This window comes from Loxodonta africana, chromosome X, assembly GCF_030014295.1.
Source record: "Loxodonta africana isolate mLoxAfr1 chromosome X, mLoxAfr1.hap2, whole genome shotgun sequence".
Lineage (NCBI taxonomy): Eukaryota > Metazoa > Chordata > Mammalia > Proboscidea > Elephantidae > Loxodonta > Loxodonta africana.
Genome location: NC_087369.1, coordinates 9,877,830 through 9,893,998, shown reverse-complemented (window position 1 = coordinate 9,893,998; position 16,169 = coordinate 9,877,830). Strand labels below are relative to the sequence as shown.

At 45.4% G+C, this 16,169-nt stretch overlaps 1 protein-coding gene across 4 annotated transcripts in view; it reads right to left on the bottom strand.

Moving 5' to 3' along the window:
- TBL1X (transducin beta like 1 X-linked) overlaps positions 1–16,169 on the bottom strand; it is a 236,124-nt gene that overhangs the window by 186,329 nt on the left and 33,626 nt on the right. The window lies entirely within an intron of this gene.

Below are 16,169 nucleotides of genomic sequence, written 5' to 3'. Positions count from 1 at the left end.
CCCCCTGGAGCCAGCAACCTAAATTCAGACTTCTAGCCTACTGGAGTGTGAGAGAACAAACTTTGTTAAAGCCATCCACTTGTGGTATTTCTGTTATAGCAACTCTACATGACTAAGACAGGTATCTATAGGTAGGAATCAACTCAACGGCACTTAACAACAGGGGATGCTGTGGTGTCAGGGATTCCACCGCCCCTAACTGCAGAAGGTGTCCTTCAAGAATTGCCTTCACCCCAACTCATGCCCCAGTGAATGGTCAGTTAGAGGGGTTAGAAAGGCCAAGCCCCCTAAGGTGAGTCAGGACAACTCAGCAAGCAACCCAAGCCTCAGAACTTCCCTGGGGCTGGAAGGCCTGCTTCTCCCTCTACACAATCCTACCTCCTTCTCACTCTCCCACCCCCAGGTATTAATGCTGAGAGCCCTCCCCCAAACCACCCTGCAAGCTAATCCCCCACCTCAGAGAGGCTTCCCAGAAAACTCACCTGCAGCGGTGGGGTCACCTTCCCAGGAGCTCAAGAGTCACATGTAGACAAATGAGGAGAGCCTAAGAAATTCTAGAAAAGGCAGAGCAAGATACCATTCCCAGTTTTCTCACTTAATCTGACTGAAGTCTTCCATTTAGGAGACACTGTCGCTTAATCAACGTGCCATTACCCTAAAATTTATATTTAATGCTCAAGTGTGTCTTAGGGCCTCTGATGAACAGCGTCAGTCTCCAAATGGAGAAATTAAATAACGCTTACTCCTAAAACCCAAAAAACCCAAACCCACTGCCAATGAGTTGATTCCGACTCATAGAGACCACAGAGGGTTTCCAGGGCTGTAAATCTCTGCGGAAGTAGGCTGCCACATCTTTCTCCCGTGGAGCCGATGGTGGTTTCAAACCGCCGGCTTCTCGGTTAGCAGCCAAGAGTTTGACTTACTACGCCACCAGGGCTCCTTATATTCCTAAGACGTCTTCAGTCAGAATTCCTGGGAAACCACACGGAGTTTAAAATGTCTTTACATAACAAAAGAATTATTTTCAAATATTTATCAATTTTCATTTAAATATAATTTTAAAATGGTAGCAAGCAAAGTAGTTAAATCTACACAGGCTGGGAGACGAAAGTATGGTAGGAAATGGTGTTGTGCTTAACAACCATATTTCTATCCTTTATTTACTCCCTGTCTTGTAAAACTTTGTGCAAATTCAGCCATAAAGCCTTTTGCATCTCTGTTTTTATTTATTGCCCCAAATCTGTGACCTGCAGAATATGGCCACACAGAACACACAGGCCATTCTACAAACATGATTAGCCCACATTCTAGCCCACCCAGTACAGAGACATACGGTTGTTTATAAACGACAGGAAACCTGGTTGTTCATATCAACGTAAAGAAATAACACAAACCAGAAGTTGGCAAACTCCAGCCCGTGAGGCAAATCCAGTCCCTGACTGTTTTATGTACAACCCACAAGCCAAGGATGGGTTTTCCTTTTTTTTTAAATGGCTTAAAAAAATAAAAAACAAAAAATATATATATTTCATGATGTATGAAAATTATATGAAATTCAAATTCCAGCATCCATAAAAAATGTCTCACCGGACCACAGCCAGGCTCATTCGTTCGTTCGTGTGTTGTTTTCACGTCACAACGGCAGAAAGTTGAAGAGTTGAGCAGTTGAGACAGATGGTCTGACCCTCAAAGCCTAAAGTAATACATACTATCTGGCGCTTTAGAGAAAAAGGTTGCCAACCCCTACTCTCAACAAGAGATCAGGGAGTTGGGAGCCAGGAAAGTTATGTCCTAGCCTGAGCCCTGAGTGACCCTCAGCAGCCAGGCAGGTCACTCAGCATCTACCTCCCTCAGTTTCCACGTCTACAGAAGGAAAAGGCTGTACCGGATATTCATCAATACTTCTCCCAACTAAGTATTCTGACTCTTCCTGAAATCTTCTGCTCGGAGAGGATTCAAGAATATAAAGAGGGAAAAACTTGGATCTGTTGTCGAGCAGGTTTAATCTATGAAAGATAATATAGTCTATCCTGTTAATTTAGGCAACAGGCAAATTTTGTTTACTTATTTTGAACATATCTCCACCTCCCACCCCAAAATAAGTAAGGAAGAAGTTCAACAAGGCTCATGGAACCAAATTTCTGGTGAGTGTGAACCAACTGAGTTTGTACAAAGAGGCTGTGTTCTCTCTCTCTCTCTCACACACTTCTTTCTATATATACGCTTCTATGTCTGCCACACACACCCCCATATATATGCACACCCATACACATACACTTCTTTCACACACACATTCTACCTCACAAGTCTCTCACACACCCATACACACATATTTCACACATTCTCTCACTCACACACCACACCCATACACACACTTCTTTCACCCACACATTCTCTCACACACACACACCCCAATACGAATACTTCTCTCACACGGTCTCTCTCACATACACACTCATACAAACATACTTCTCTCACAGTCGTCTCTCTCTCACACATACACCCCATATAAACGTACTTCTCTTACACACACGTTATCTCACTCAAGTCTCTCTCTCTCACACACATCTACATGCACACTTCTCTCACACACCAGTCTCTCACATACACACCCATAAACACATACTTCTCAGTCTCTCACACAAGTCTCTCTCTCACACACACACCCATATGCATACTTCTCTCTCTCACATATACACCCATACAAACATGCTTCTCTCAGTCTCTCACACAAGTCTCTCTCACACCCATACATACTTCTCACACACAGTCTCTCACACATACACCCATACATACGTCTGTCATATAGTCACACAAGTCTCACACACACACCCACATACATACTTCTCTCACAGTCTCACATACACACCCATACTTCTCTCACACAAGTCTCTCTCTCACACACACACCCAAACACACATACTTCTCTCACAAAGCCTCTCACACAAGTCTCTCTCACACACACATACTTCTTTCACACACTTCTCTCCTCACAGATACACACCCATACACACATATACCTGTACACAAATACTTCTTTCACAAACACATACATTCTCTACCAGACACACATTCTTTCTCAGACACCCCCCCAACACACACACATATATTCTCTCTCATACACACACCCACGTACATACACATTCTCTCTCTGGCAGAAACACACACTTCTCTCACACATCCTCTCTCTGACAGCCATATACTTCTCCCTCATACACATACACAGACTCTCTCTCACTTACATACACACAAACACGCACCTTTATTTTGAACCTCGGGAGCAGCCGGACACATTAATCTTATTTCTTACACAGAAAACAGGACTGGAAGCAGAAATAAGGCAGGAAGGTTCCCACGCACCTAACATGACCAGACGCTTCAGTGTTCAACCCTCTCAAGCAAAAAGGGAAAAAATAAATGTAAGACATCTCACACTTCCAACAGTCTTGGGGATTGTTTCAAAACAAAATCTCTTTGGGAAGAAATTATTTTCTCTGTGCCAAGAAAATAAAGAAAAAAATACTGAGAGTAATGTGCATGTTAAAAAATGTGATTTACCTATTTAAACGCGGCCGCACTGGGATTGTTTTCCATGTCACATGCACTTTAAAAGCCAACGCACATTTATATTACAGATGAAACGGGTTATTTCCTTCTGCTCACAATTCATTATCTTAAACAGCCCGGAGCCAAAGGCACAACAACACCCAGGAGGCTGAAACGTTTCCATTAAAATCTGGGAAATTTCTTTTTTAAAAGTAAAGCTCTGTAATGTAAATCTTAGCAAAAACTTCTCCTTTTTAAGCAATTCTATATCATTTGGATACTCTGGGGAAGGCCTCGTAAGAGGTTTTTCCAGAGAATGTGTCTTGAATACTCCCACAGCGTTGGCTGATACAAGCTATAGTTATGTTTTCACTTTTCTTATTAAGAAATCCACCCAGACCCCCAAAGAATGCAGAATCCAAAGAAACCATACGTTCAATTCAATGTTTTAAATATTCAGAGCAAGTAAGACTTAGACTCTGACCTCAAATCTAATAGGGAATTAGGAGTACGAAAACAGTTCTACTCGAAGACTGGAACATAAATAGTGTTGAAGAGTGTTTGGGTTTCAGTGGAAAGACAAGTGGAAAGAAACCCCACACAATAAACGGAAATCAAGAAACCTAATAAATCCTGCAGTCTTGCCTGTAACAGATGCCCTTCTGTTCATTTCCGAGGTCATCTCCTGGGCTGAGTTACCGCCCCTCTAAAAACACCCCAGTAGGCACCAACTGCTCAACCCACTTCTATTCCCGACTCCCTCCAAGTCATTCATTCTCCCTGAGCTTGAGGTCAGGCCTCAAAGTGCACAGCTGGCTGTGCCCCTCAGCCGACAGCTGCCTGATGCTCTCAGGACACCAGCTAACCCCTTAACACAGCCTACAGAGTTAGAAGCGCGTCCCTGGCTACTCAGTCCCTCTGCTCATCCGCTCTAGACGTCTCACCATTTCTTATAAAGCACAGCCCACCCCAGGACCTTTGCACAAGCTGTTCAATTAATCCAGCAGTCCCACCTCCTCAGATCCCGTTGGAAACCTCTCTTCTTCAGTGACTACATAGGACACCCCTACAACAGATGTTCATGGCCACCTGGACCCCCGTTATATTCATCACTCTTGTAATTCAATAAAATTCGGAGGTACATATTTGCTTCTCCTTCCCTTACCAGCTGGGCTGCGTGCACCATAGCAACGCAAACCTCAAATGTTTTGTTCACTGTTGTATCCCTGGTACCTAGGGTGGCACTTATCAAATAGTCAAATATTTGTTGAGGGAATAAAAGAATAGGTGGGTGGAAAGAAGGCTGCCAGCAAGGTGAGCATTTTTGATGGGTAGGAATTTTAGCTGAAGGGAACAGACAAGAGGGGGCAGTAGTGCTTTAGTGGCAGAATTATTACCTTCCTCAAGGGGAAAAAAAAAAAAAATTTTTTTTTTTTTTCACGGAAGACCGGGGTTCGATTCCCAGCCAATGCATGTCAGGCACAGCCACCATCCATCTGTCACTGGAGGCTTGTGTGTTGCTGGGATGTTGAACAGGTTTCAAGGGAGCTTCCAGACTAAGACAGACTAGGAAGAAAGGCCTGGCAATCTATTGCCAAAAAATCAGCCAATGAAAATCCTATATGGTCCAACAAACAAATGGATTTAAAAAAAAAAAAAGGTAAAATATACACACAATGGAATACCACTCAGCCATAAAGAGACATGAGGTCTCAGTGCATGCCACAACATGGATGGACCTTGAAAACATCACGCGGCGCAAAAGAAGTCAGTTGCAAAAGGACATATACTATATGAGCTTGCCTATATGAAATAAGCCAATTTTTAAAAACCAAAGATTATTGTGATTAGCAGGGGTCGGGGGGGGGTAAAGGAGCAGATTTTGCTCAGGGGGTAGTGTGTTTATGTGAACAGTGGAGGCAAGATTTGGAAAAAGATAGTGAGAATGGCTACACAACTTGAAGGATGCAATCAACGTTACTGAATTGTCCGTGCAGAAATTGCTGAGACGGTGTATGATTTCTTATATATATTTCTACCACAATAATATATTTTTTAAAAACCCCATGGATCAGAATGGTCCAAACCACAACCAATCATGGGGATGGCCCAGGGCTGGGCGGTGTTCTGTTCTGTTTTGGACGGGGTTGCCATGAGTTGGGGCGACTCGTTGGCACCTAACAACCAATGGCACAGAGGGAAAGCCTTGCCCCAGTGACAGGCAGAAAGTTCCCCCTGAGTTCTGGGAGTCAGTCTTCCCATGTTTCAGGAATGCAAACACAGGTTCAAGTTCACAAGCTCAGTGAACCTGAAGGGGTGGGCGGGGGCGGGGACTTCGTCATTTTCACCAGCCTTTCCCCAATGATGTTAAAAATGTAGGCAACCAAGTTGTGCGGTATTAGCAGACCCCTGAGTTTTTCATCAGTAAAGATCATTTCGATTTCCCTGTCACTTCACAGATGTTCTAGAAACTTCAAAATATTGTTGACACTCGTAACCTCTGTGAAAGTACGGTCCTAGTTAAACCCACCACTAAAAAAAAAAAAAGATTGCCCTCAAGGAGACTTCAAGTCACAGCGACACGTGCATCAGAGTAGAACCACGCTCCAAACATGCTCCACAGGGTTTTAAATGACTGATTTTTCACACGTCACTCACCAGGCCTTTCTTCTAAGGTGCGTCTGGGTGGACTCAAACCTTCAACCTTTCAGTGAGTAGCCAAGTGTGTTAACCATTTGCACCAGCCACGGGCTCCGAAACCTACTATTAAACTGTGTTACTTAAAAATGTTTAAAAAGCACATATTACTATTCAACAAACTAATTTTGTTTTTATTATCTTGACAACTCTATTTATAACCGCTTCCTTTGCAATCCTATTTTTAATGCATTTTTAAATGTTCTTCTGAGAAGGCTCTGAGGCTTTGCCAGACTGCTAAAAGTGTCCACCCACCCACCCACCCACCCACCCACCCACACACACACACACACACACGAGACCCAGGACTCCGGGTATAGGAGAAGAGGGCCAATAAAGCAGCCAGCGGTGCAGAGCCTTGGGTACCAGGGGGCTGTACTTACTGTCCCAGCAGGGTGCGTGCATGGGCGTCTGGGGAGAGCCACGCAGGCATCAAGATGAACAGAGACTCAGAGATCCCGAGTGGAGAAAGGCCAGCCAGCTGCCCAGTGCAGCTGCCGGGGGGCATGGGGAGGGGCAGAGGCAGATGGGCTGGGAAGAGTCTGTGGGCTTCTCAACTCCAAGTTCACAGGTGAGCTGGGAAAAAGGGGTTCTCTAGAGTGGAGGTGGTAGCCAGTTTGCATGTGGTTAAGTAGTACATGGGGCTAAACGGTGAAGACAGAAAGGTTAGCAAGAGTCCCCTGAAGAAGTGTGACAGGGAGAAAAAAAATGGAAATAGTAACAAGTGACTGGACTGAGAACACAGGTTTTGCTAATTCTGTTGTTTGTGATTTGTTAGTGCTAAAGGCAGGTGAAGAATCAGGAAGGAGTAAAGGGTAGAAGATATAGGTGAGAGCATCTTTCCTTTATAACCCTGTTTTTAATAAATCTCAAACCACACGAAGAATTCTTGGCTGCGCTCACAAAACGAAAGCCATGTTTTCAACACACTCAGAAACTTGTGGATTGCCTCTTCCTTTCTCAGGGCTAAATGTCAACAGAGAAGATCAAGAGCTGGATAAGGGGGAGCTACCCGCTGCAGTCGAGTTGATTCTGACTCGTAGCCACCCTATAGGACAGAGTAGAACTGCCCCATAAGGTTTCCAAGGAGTGGCTGGTGGATTCGAACTGCCGACCTTTTGGTTAGCAGCCAAGCTCTTAAGCACTGCGCCACCAGGGCTCCAAGGGAGCGGGGAGGTACTGATGCCTTTTTTATATTCGCCATTCAAAGACAGGTGCCAGGGAAAGTGAATAAATGGAGGAGGTGCTCCTGTGGTGGAGATGTCCTACCACCTCCCACAAAGCCAATGAGCAGAACTAGAACTGTCCAGCTTTTCATTAGAGACTGCCAGCCTTAATTAATTAGCAAAGAATTACCAAGTACACACCAGACTGGGTCCAGCACAAGTAGATGGTGCCTGGCTACCACCGCTGACTGCTCCAACAGGGATCACGATAGAGGGTCCCGGACAGAGCTGGAGAAAAATGTAAAACAAAACTCTAACTCACAGAAAAAAAAAAAAAAAAGACCAGACATACTGGCCTGACTTGGAAATCTTTCTTAGAAAGAGTACAACCAGAATGCTCCTTAGAAGCAAGGATGGTGAGACCATGTCTCACATACTTTGGACATATTATGAGGAGGGATCAGTCCTTGAAGAAGGACATCATGCTTGGTAAAGTAGAAGGCCAGTGAAAAAGAAGACCCTCAACAAAATGGACTGATAACAGTGGCTGAAACAATGGGCTCAAACATACCGATTGCGAGGATGGCACAAGACAGAGCGGTGTTCTGTCAGAACCAACTCAACAGTCCCTAACAACACTGGACTGACAGAGACTGGAGAAACCTCGAGAGTACGGCCCCCGGACACCCTTTTAGCTCAGTAATGAAGTCACTCCTGAGGTTCACTCTTCAACCAAAGATTAGACAGGCCCATAAAACAAAACAAGACTAAAGGGGCGCACCAGCCCACGGGCAAGGACTAGAAGGCAGGAGGGGACAGGAAAGCTGGTAATAGGGAACCGAAGGTCGAGAAGGGAGAGTGTTGACCTGTTGTGGGGTTGTTAACTAATGTCATAAAACAATATGTATATTAATTGTTTAATGAGAAGCTAGATTGTTCTGTAAACCTTCATCTAAAGTACTATAATAAAAAAAAAAACCAAAGAATTATCAAGTACAAAGCCCTTTCCCACACTTAGTGCGGAACCAAAAAGAAAAACCACATGGTACCAAACTCCTGTAGTTTACAAGGTAGTAAAAAGAAACAGAAGCGGATAAAATACAGGTAGTCATACACTGGTTTATGAGACGTGTTGGACTTTTTTGCTCTTCCACCAGGTCCTCTGGGACTCTGGTGGCACAGTGGTTAAGTGCTACGATTGCTAACCAAAGGTCACCAGTTCGAATCTACCAGGTGCTCCTTGGAAACTCCATAAGGCAGTTCTATTGTCCTGTAGGGTTGCTATGAGTCAGGATTGACTCAATGACAACGGATTTTTTTTTTTAACCAGGTCGTCTACCATCACCTTGGATAACATCCCCCTCACGTGCCTGAATCACCTTCCCCCATGCCACAGCACCTAGAGGTTTTGCTCTCAGAACTATGCTAACCAGTTAACCCAACCAGCTGCCGTCCAGTCACGTCCAACTCATGGCAACCCCATGTGTGTCAGAGTAGAACTGTGCTCCGTAGGGTTTTCAGGGGTTGCGTTTTGGAAAGTAGATCAGCAGGCCTTTCTTCGAGGTGCTTCTGGGTGAACTCCCATCTCCAACCTTTCAGTTAACAGCTGAGCATGTTACTGTCTGCACCACCCAGGGACTCTAGAACTATCCTACTGGGATATTAGACAAGCCCTCATCTTTCCTTGTCCGTCAGAGCCCAAGCAATCTAGCTGATTAACCTGAGCTGCCCTATATACTAGCCACCAACCCATGTTAGAACTAAAATGAAACAAAATGACACATTCAGTCCCTGCGTCCAGAGCTTCAAACTGATTGGGACCACTCAGTAATTGCTTCGTTCGGATTTTGACCCAAGGAGGAGGCGCCGCTCTGTTATTTGGGTCACTCTCCACAGTTGTGCCAATAATCCCATGTCCCACATGGACCCCAAAAGTTTCAGGAGCCTGATGCAGAGACTGGATTATTGGCAGGCCTGTAGAAACTCACCCACATTCAAAGCAGTGAGGTTGGCTGCCATCTCTGAGCGGGGCACCACTGTTTGCTTCCTACTCAGGTCAAAATCTGCCTGGCAACAGATTTGATTGTTATGTAACATGTGCAGTGCCTTTGTTTACGACAGCGATTACTGACCCACTTCAAAGCCCTGCCTGTGAAGACACATTTCATCTCACGCGCTTCATGGCCACATGTGGGTGTCGGCTACCATACTGGACAGTGTGGATACAGAACACTTACATCATGGTAGGATGTTCCAGTGGACATCACTGAGCCAGACCATCTTCATGCAATCATTTTAGTGTGCCTTGGTTTGTGGCCCAATCCACTGGTTTTTCAAGTTTTTTTTTTTTTTTAAGAATTGAAACTAATTAGCTCAAATACACTCTTAAACAGGAAGCCACAGCGGAAATAGATTTAATGAGAGTCTGTGGATAGTGCAAACAGTTAATCACTCATCTGCTAACCGAAAGGCTGCATGTTCAAGTTCACACAGAGGCAACTCAGAAGAAAGGCCTGGCAATCTGCTTCCAAAACACTGACCACCGAAAATCCCACAGAGCACAGTTGTACTCTGGCACGCACAGGGGTCAGCATGAATCAGAGCTGACTCGACGACAAGTGGAATATTAACAAATCCAGTCCAACAGTTCTTGTTATACATGTTTTGTCTTGTTCACACCTTCTGTACACATATCCCAGTTTGAGGTTACATAAAGGTAAGTGTGGGCAGAGAATCACAAGAGGAGTAAGAAATGGAAACCAGAGATCAAATAGTTGGAATGGTGAGAAGATTAGAGTAACAGGCCCCGCCCATCAAGGCCAACTACGAGGACAGTGATTGAGGAACGCGCAGTTTCTGTTGGCCTCTCTCCTAGCAAGAACTATCCCAGACCAAGGAGATGAAAGGGCCACGTGCCATCACCTCCCATGCTAATGTTTGGATCTTGTCATCGTGCAGGACAGGAAAGAAAAAGCGAGTTTCCAGTCCACAATTCCCTGTGCAGTTTTTAAAGCAGGTTAGCACACAATACCACCAGGCCTGCCACTGTTGCCTTTATGTTCCAGCAGATTTAATTCCTTTTCCTCCCAACCCCCATCCACATCACTCCCCCCTCAGAAGAGGCATATGCCTCCAGGAGATTTTAATCATACTTGGAGAAGTCAGGAAAGAGAATGTAAAACTTGAGAAGGAAGTGAGCCACTTCCAAAGATACCTCAGCTACTATAAGAAAAAGCTTTGCCTCCCGACCACGCACAGGAAAAAGAACACAGTGAAACAAGGAACCTTGAAATGACAGAAGTCTCCAAGCTCCAAGTGGGACACAGTCTGTGCTTTCACTGTTTCTCACTCAGGAATGTTTTTCCCCCAGCAACAATGCTGTGAAAAATATGGCCAAGTTCCCCGACAGTCTAAAAAGGCCTTAGAAGTCCACAATGGAACACTGTGGAAATTTGTCATGAACAATATACAAGTACATTGTGGGTTGAACAGGGTCCCCCAAAAAGATGTGTTGAAGTCCCAACCCCTGGACCTGAGCACGTGACCCTGTTAGGAAATAGGGTCTTTGCAGATGTTATCGGTTAGGTTGTCAGGAAGTCATACGGAGCAGAGTGGGTTCTAATCCTATGTGACTGGTGTCTTTACAAAAGAAAAGATACTCAGAAACAGGGAGACAGAGGATGGAAGCCAGGTGACGCTGCCGCCGCAAGCCAAGAACACCTGCACCACCAGGTTCTCCCTCAAAGCCTCCAAGGCAATCAACATGGCCGACGCTCTGCTCTCAGACTTCCAGCCTCCAGAGCCAGAAGTGAGACAATCAATTTCTGTTCTTATAAGCCACCCACTTTGTGGTATTTTGTTACAGCAGCACCTGGGAACCAGTACAAAGTACTTCACCGCATTGTAGCAACTGCACATTGTGGTATTATCCACCTCCATCTTAGTGTACTTGCACAAATCATCATGGCAAAGGCAGCTGCAATTGTAACTTAAAAAAGGCTAGAATGCCCTTTTCAGAACCAGAATCTCCTTGGGTTTTCCACTCTCCATCTCTCAGGTGAACAAGATCAAAACAAGCAAACACACCTCGCCTTCAAACAAAACAAAACACAGATAGTATTTCTGGGGGAAAATGTTCCCTAGGTATCAAGGGCAACTCAGAAAACCCATCACATCCTCTCCACACATTCCCCCACTTAAGCCTGTGGAGAAGCGACCATCCAAATGAGTGGATAAAAAGTCAAGAAATGGGTCATCGCATTAGGTAAGCCAGGCGTGTCTCTGTGGAAGGTAGAGAACAGAATTAAGCCCCAGGACAGGAAGGATGGGAAGGCCCAGTCCCAGCTCCATTCCTTCCCAGCTGCAGGCCATGCCTTGTCCCACCACGTGGGCAGTCTCTGGACGCGGCTGCCACCTCCCCCCACTTAATGGGAGAGAAGCCAGGCCAGGCAGCTCTCTGAAGCTGAGGGCAATTCAGAAAGGACTCAGCTGTGGCCACACTCCCAGCCTCTAGGGTAGCTAGAAGGGGCTCTGGCAAAAGGTGGCTACCAGCAAAAGTCTCTTTTGAGCACCCAGCCTCCCTCTCCTGGCTTTCCTCCCCTACTTTCACAGAGATGGTCACCACACCCCTCATTTGCTGCAACTGCCGTGGGGCTCTGAGACCCCTCTCCCCCATCTCTGCTCCAAAGGAGCCAGCAATACTGTCTGGCAAAACTGAGGCATGCGTGACTGGTAACGTTTCATGCCTTGCCCCGCGCCCAGGGTTATGAGCACTTTAACTGGGGGCAAAGTCTCACATCCAATGGAGGACTAATTGTGGAAACCCAGAGTTTGCTAGAGTAGTGAGATGTGAACTGGTCAGAGCAAAGAGATCAGGAGGGGAGCAGTGGCCCAGCTCACACCTCAGAGGTGGTGGCGGCTGTGGTTAGCTGCCCTCGAGGAGATTCTGACTCGTGGCGACCCAACATGCACAGAGCAGAACTGCTCCTTAGGGTTTTCACCGCAGAGGCCTCGCAGAAGCAGATGGCCAGCCTGACTTCTGAGGCACCTCTGGGTGGGGCTGAACTGCCAATCCTTTGACTACTACCCCTGTGCTTAACCATCTGTGCCACCCAAGGATGCTCGTTCTGTAGAAGGCCGGAGAGTAAATATCTTCTGCTTTGCAGCCAGCCGGTCTCTGCTGCCGCCACCACAGCAGCACCCGTTGCAGTGGGAAGCCACCACAGCAGCACCCGTTGCAGTGGGAAGCCACCACAGCAGCACCCGTTGCAGTGGGAAGCAGCCGCAGGCAACACACTAGCAGACGGGCGTGGCTGTGTTCCAACAAGAGTCCTGGGTGGCTGTCTTAGTCACCTAGTGCTGCTGTAACAGAAACACCACAAGTGGATGGCTTAACAAACGTAGCATCCTCTCACACTCTGGGAGGCTAGAAGTCTAAATTCAGGGTACCAGCTCCAGGGAAAGGCTTTCTCTCTCTGTCAGCTCTAGGGGAAGGTCATTGTTATCAATCTTCCCCGGTCTAGGAGCTTCTCAGAGCAAGGACCCCAGGTCCAAAGGACGCATTCTGCTTTTGGCTCCTTTTTCTTGGTGGCTTGAGGTCCCTCTTCTCTGCTCGCTTCTCTCTTTTATATCTCTAAAGAGACTGACTCAAGGTACAACCTAATCTTCCATATTGTGTCCCACCTCATTAATGGAACGGTCTCTAATCCTGCCTTGTTAATATCACAGTTAGGATTTACAACACATAGTATAATCATATCAGATCCAGGAAATGGAGGACAACTACAAAATACTGGGCATAATGCCCTAGACAAGTTAACACATTTTGGGGGGACAATTCAATCCATAACAGTGGTGCAAACAGTTAACGCTGGGCTGTTAGTCAAAAGGTTGGATGCTCAAATCCACCCAGAGGCACCTGGGAAGAAAGGCCTGCTGATCTACTTCTAAAAACTCAGCCACTGAAAACCCTATGGATCCTACCCAGAGCAATAAGGCCAGAAAAATAAATAAAGGGCATCCAAATTGGTAAGGATGAAGTAAAACCACCCCTACTCGCAGATGAAATGATCTTATACACAGAAAACCCAAAAGAATCCACAAGAAAACTCCTGGAACTAATAGAAGATTTCAACAAGTATGAGGACACGAGATAAACATACAAAAATCAGCTGGATTCCTCTACACCGACAAAGAGAACTTTGAAAAGGAAACCACCGAATTAATACCATTTACAATAGCCCACAGAAAATTAAGTACTTAACCAGAGACATAAAACACCTATACAAAAAAAAAAAAAAAAAAACTACAAGACGCTACTGCAAGAAACCAAAAGAGGCCCAAATAAATGGAAAAGCATACCATGCTCATGGATGGAAAGCTCAACACCGCAAAAATGTCAATTCTACACAAAGCGATCTACATACAATGCAATCTCAATTCAAATTCCAACAGCATTTTTTAATGAGACAGAGAAACAAATCACCAGCTTCATATGGAAAGCAAAGAAGCCCTGGATAAGTAAAGCATTACTGAATTAGAAGAGCCAAGTGGGAGGCCTCACACTACCTGATTTTAGAACCTATTATATCACCACAGTAGTCAAAACAGCCCAGTACTGGTACAACAACAGATACGTAGACCAATGGAACAGAATTGAGAATCCAGACATAAATCCATCCACATATGAGCAGTTGATATTTGACAAAAGCCCTAAATCAGTTAAATGGGGAAAAGACAGTCTTTTTAACAAATGGTGCTGGCATAACTGGATATCCATCTGCAAAGAAATGAAACAAGACCCATACCTCACTCCATGCACAAAAACGAGCTCAAAATGGATCAAAGACCTAAATATAAAATCTAAAATGATAAAAATCATGGAAGAAAAAATAGGGACAATGCTGGGAGCCCTAATACATGGCATAAATAGTATAGAAACCATAACTAACAACGCTCAAACACCTTCGAAAGCTAGAAATAGAAGCACCACATGATCCAGCAACCCCACTCCTTGGCACAGATCCTAAACAAGAGCCACCACACGAACAGACATATGCACACCCATGTTTACTGCAACATTGTTCACAACAGCAAAAAGATGGAAACAACCTAGGTGGCCATCAACAGATGAATGGATAAACAAATCAGGGTATATACACAGAACTGAGTACTACACAACCATAAAGAACAATGATGAATCCAAGAAACTTCTCACAACATGGATGAATCTGGAAGACATTATGCTGAGTGAAATTAGTCGATCGCGAAAGGACAAATACTGTATGAGACTACTATTAAAAGAACTTAAGAAAACGTTTAAACACAGAAGAAAGCAGCCTTCAATGGTTACGAGGGTGGGGACGGGGGAGAGGGGGATTCACTAACTAGATAGTAGACAAAAATTATCTTAGGTGAAGGGAAGGACAACATACAACACACAAAAAGGGAAGTCAGCACAACTGGACCAAAGTAAAAGCTAAGAAGTCTCCTGGACACTTTGAGGGGCAGAGTAGCTGAGGCTGGGGCCTGGGGGCCATGGCTTCAGTGGACATCTAGGTCAACTGGCATAACAGAGTTTATTAAGAGAATGTTCTACATCCAACTTTGGTGAGTGGCACCTGGGGTCTTAGTAAGTCTGTAAGCAGCCATCTAAGATGCATCAATTGATCCCAACCCACTCGGAGCAAAGGATAATGTACAATACCAAAGACACAAGGAAAGTATTACTGCAAGAGACTAAAGGTCCACATAAACAAGAGACTCCACCAGCCTGAGACCAGAGGAACTAGATGGTGCCCAGCTACTACCAGTGACTGCCCTGACAGGGAACACAACAGGGAGTCGCCGATGGAGTGGGAAAAAAGTGCAGACAAGAACTCAAATTCACACAGAAAGACCAGACTTAATGGTCCGACAGAGACTGGAGGAACGCCCGAAACTATGGCTCCTGGACACTCTGCTAACTCAGAACTAAAACCATTCTTGAAGCCCACTCTTCAGACAAAGATTAAAACCCACCGCTGTCGAGTCCATTCCGACTCGTATTGACCCTATAAAAAAAAATATATAGGACAGAGTAAAACTGCCCCTTCAGGGTTCCAAGGTGTGCCTGGTGGATTCAAACTACCAACCTTTTGGTTAGCAGCCGTGTAGCTCTGAACCACTACGGCCCCAGGGTTTCCAGACAAAGATGAGGCAGGACTACAAAACAAAAAATAATAAACGTGAGGAGTGTGTCTCTTAGTTGAATCAGATACACGAGACCAAATGGGTCCCTCCTGTCCGGAGGCAGGCTGTGAACGCAGGAAGGGACAGGAACTTCTTGAACACACACAAGAAGCCCAGGGATGGAAAGGGGGGGTGTGCTGTCACATTGTAAGGACTGCAACTGATGTCACAAAACAATACGTGTATAAAATTTTGTATGAGAAACTAACTTGAGCCGTACACTTTCACCTAAAGCAGAATCAAAAAAGAAAGAAAACCCTATGGAGCCCCGTTGTACGCTGACACACACGGATGGGGCCGCCACGAGTGAGAGCCCACTCCATGGCACCTGGTTTGGTTTCCTCCCACACCCTGCAGTACCTGTGTCTACTCCCGTCAGGCCCTACCCTAGGTGGTTCCCCCAAAGCCTGTTGGTTCAGTGCTCCTGTCTGTGCCGCAGTTACAGCTTGTAACAACCATGTGTTACAATGTGCTGTAACAAAATAGCACACGACAGCTTTTTGCACAGTATTTCTCAAGAGACTAAATCCT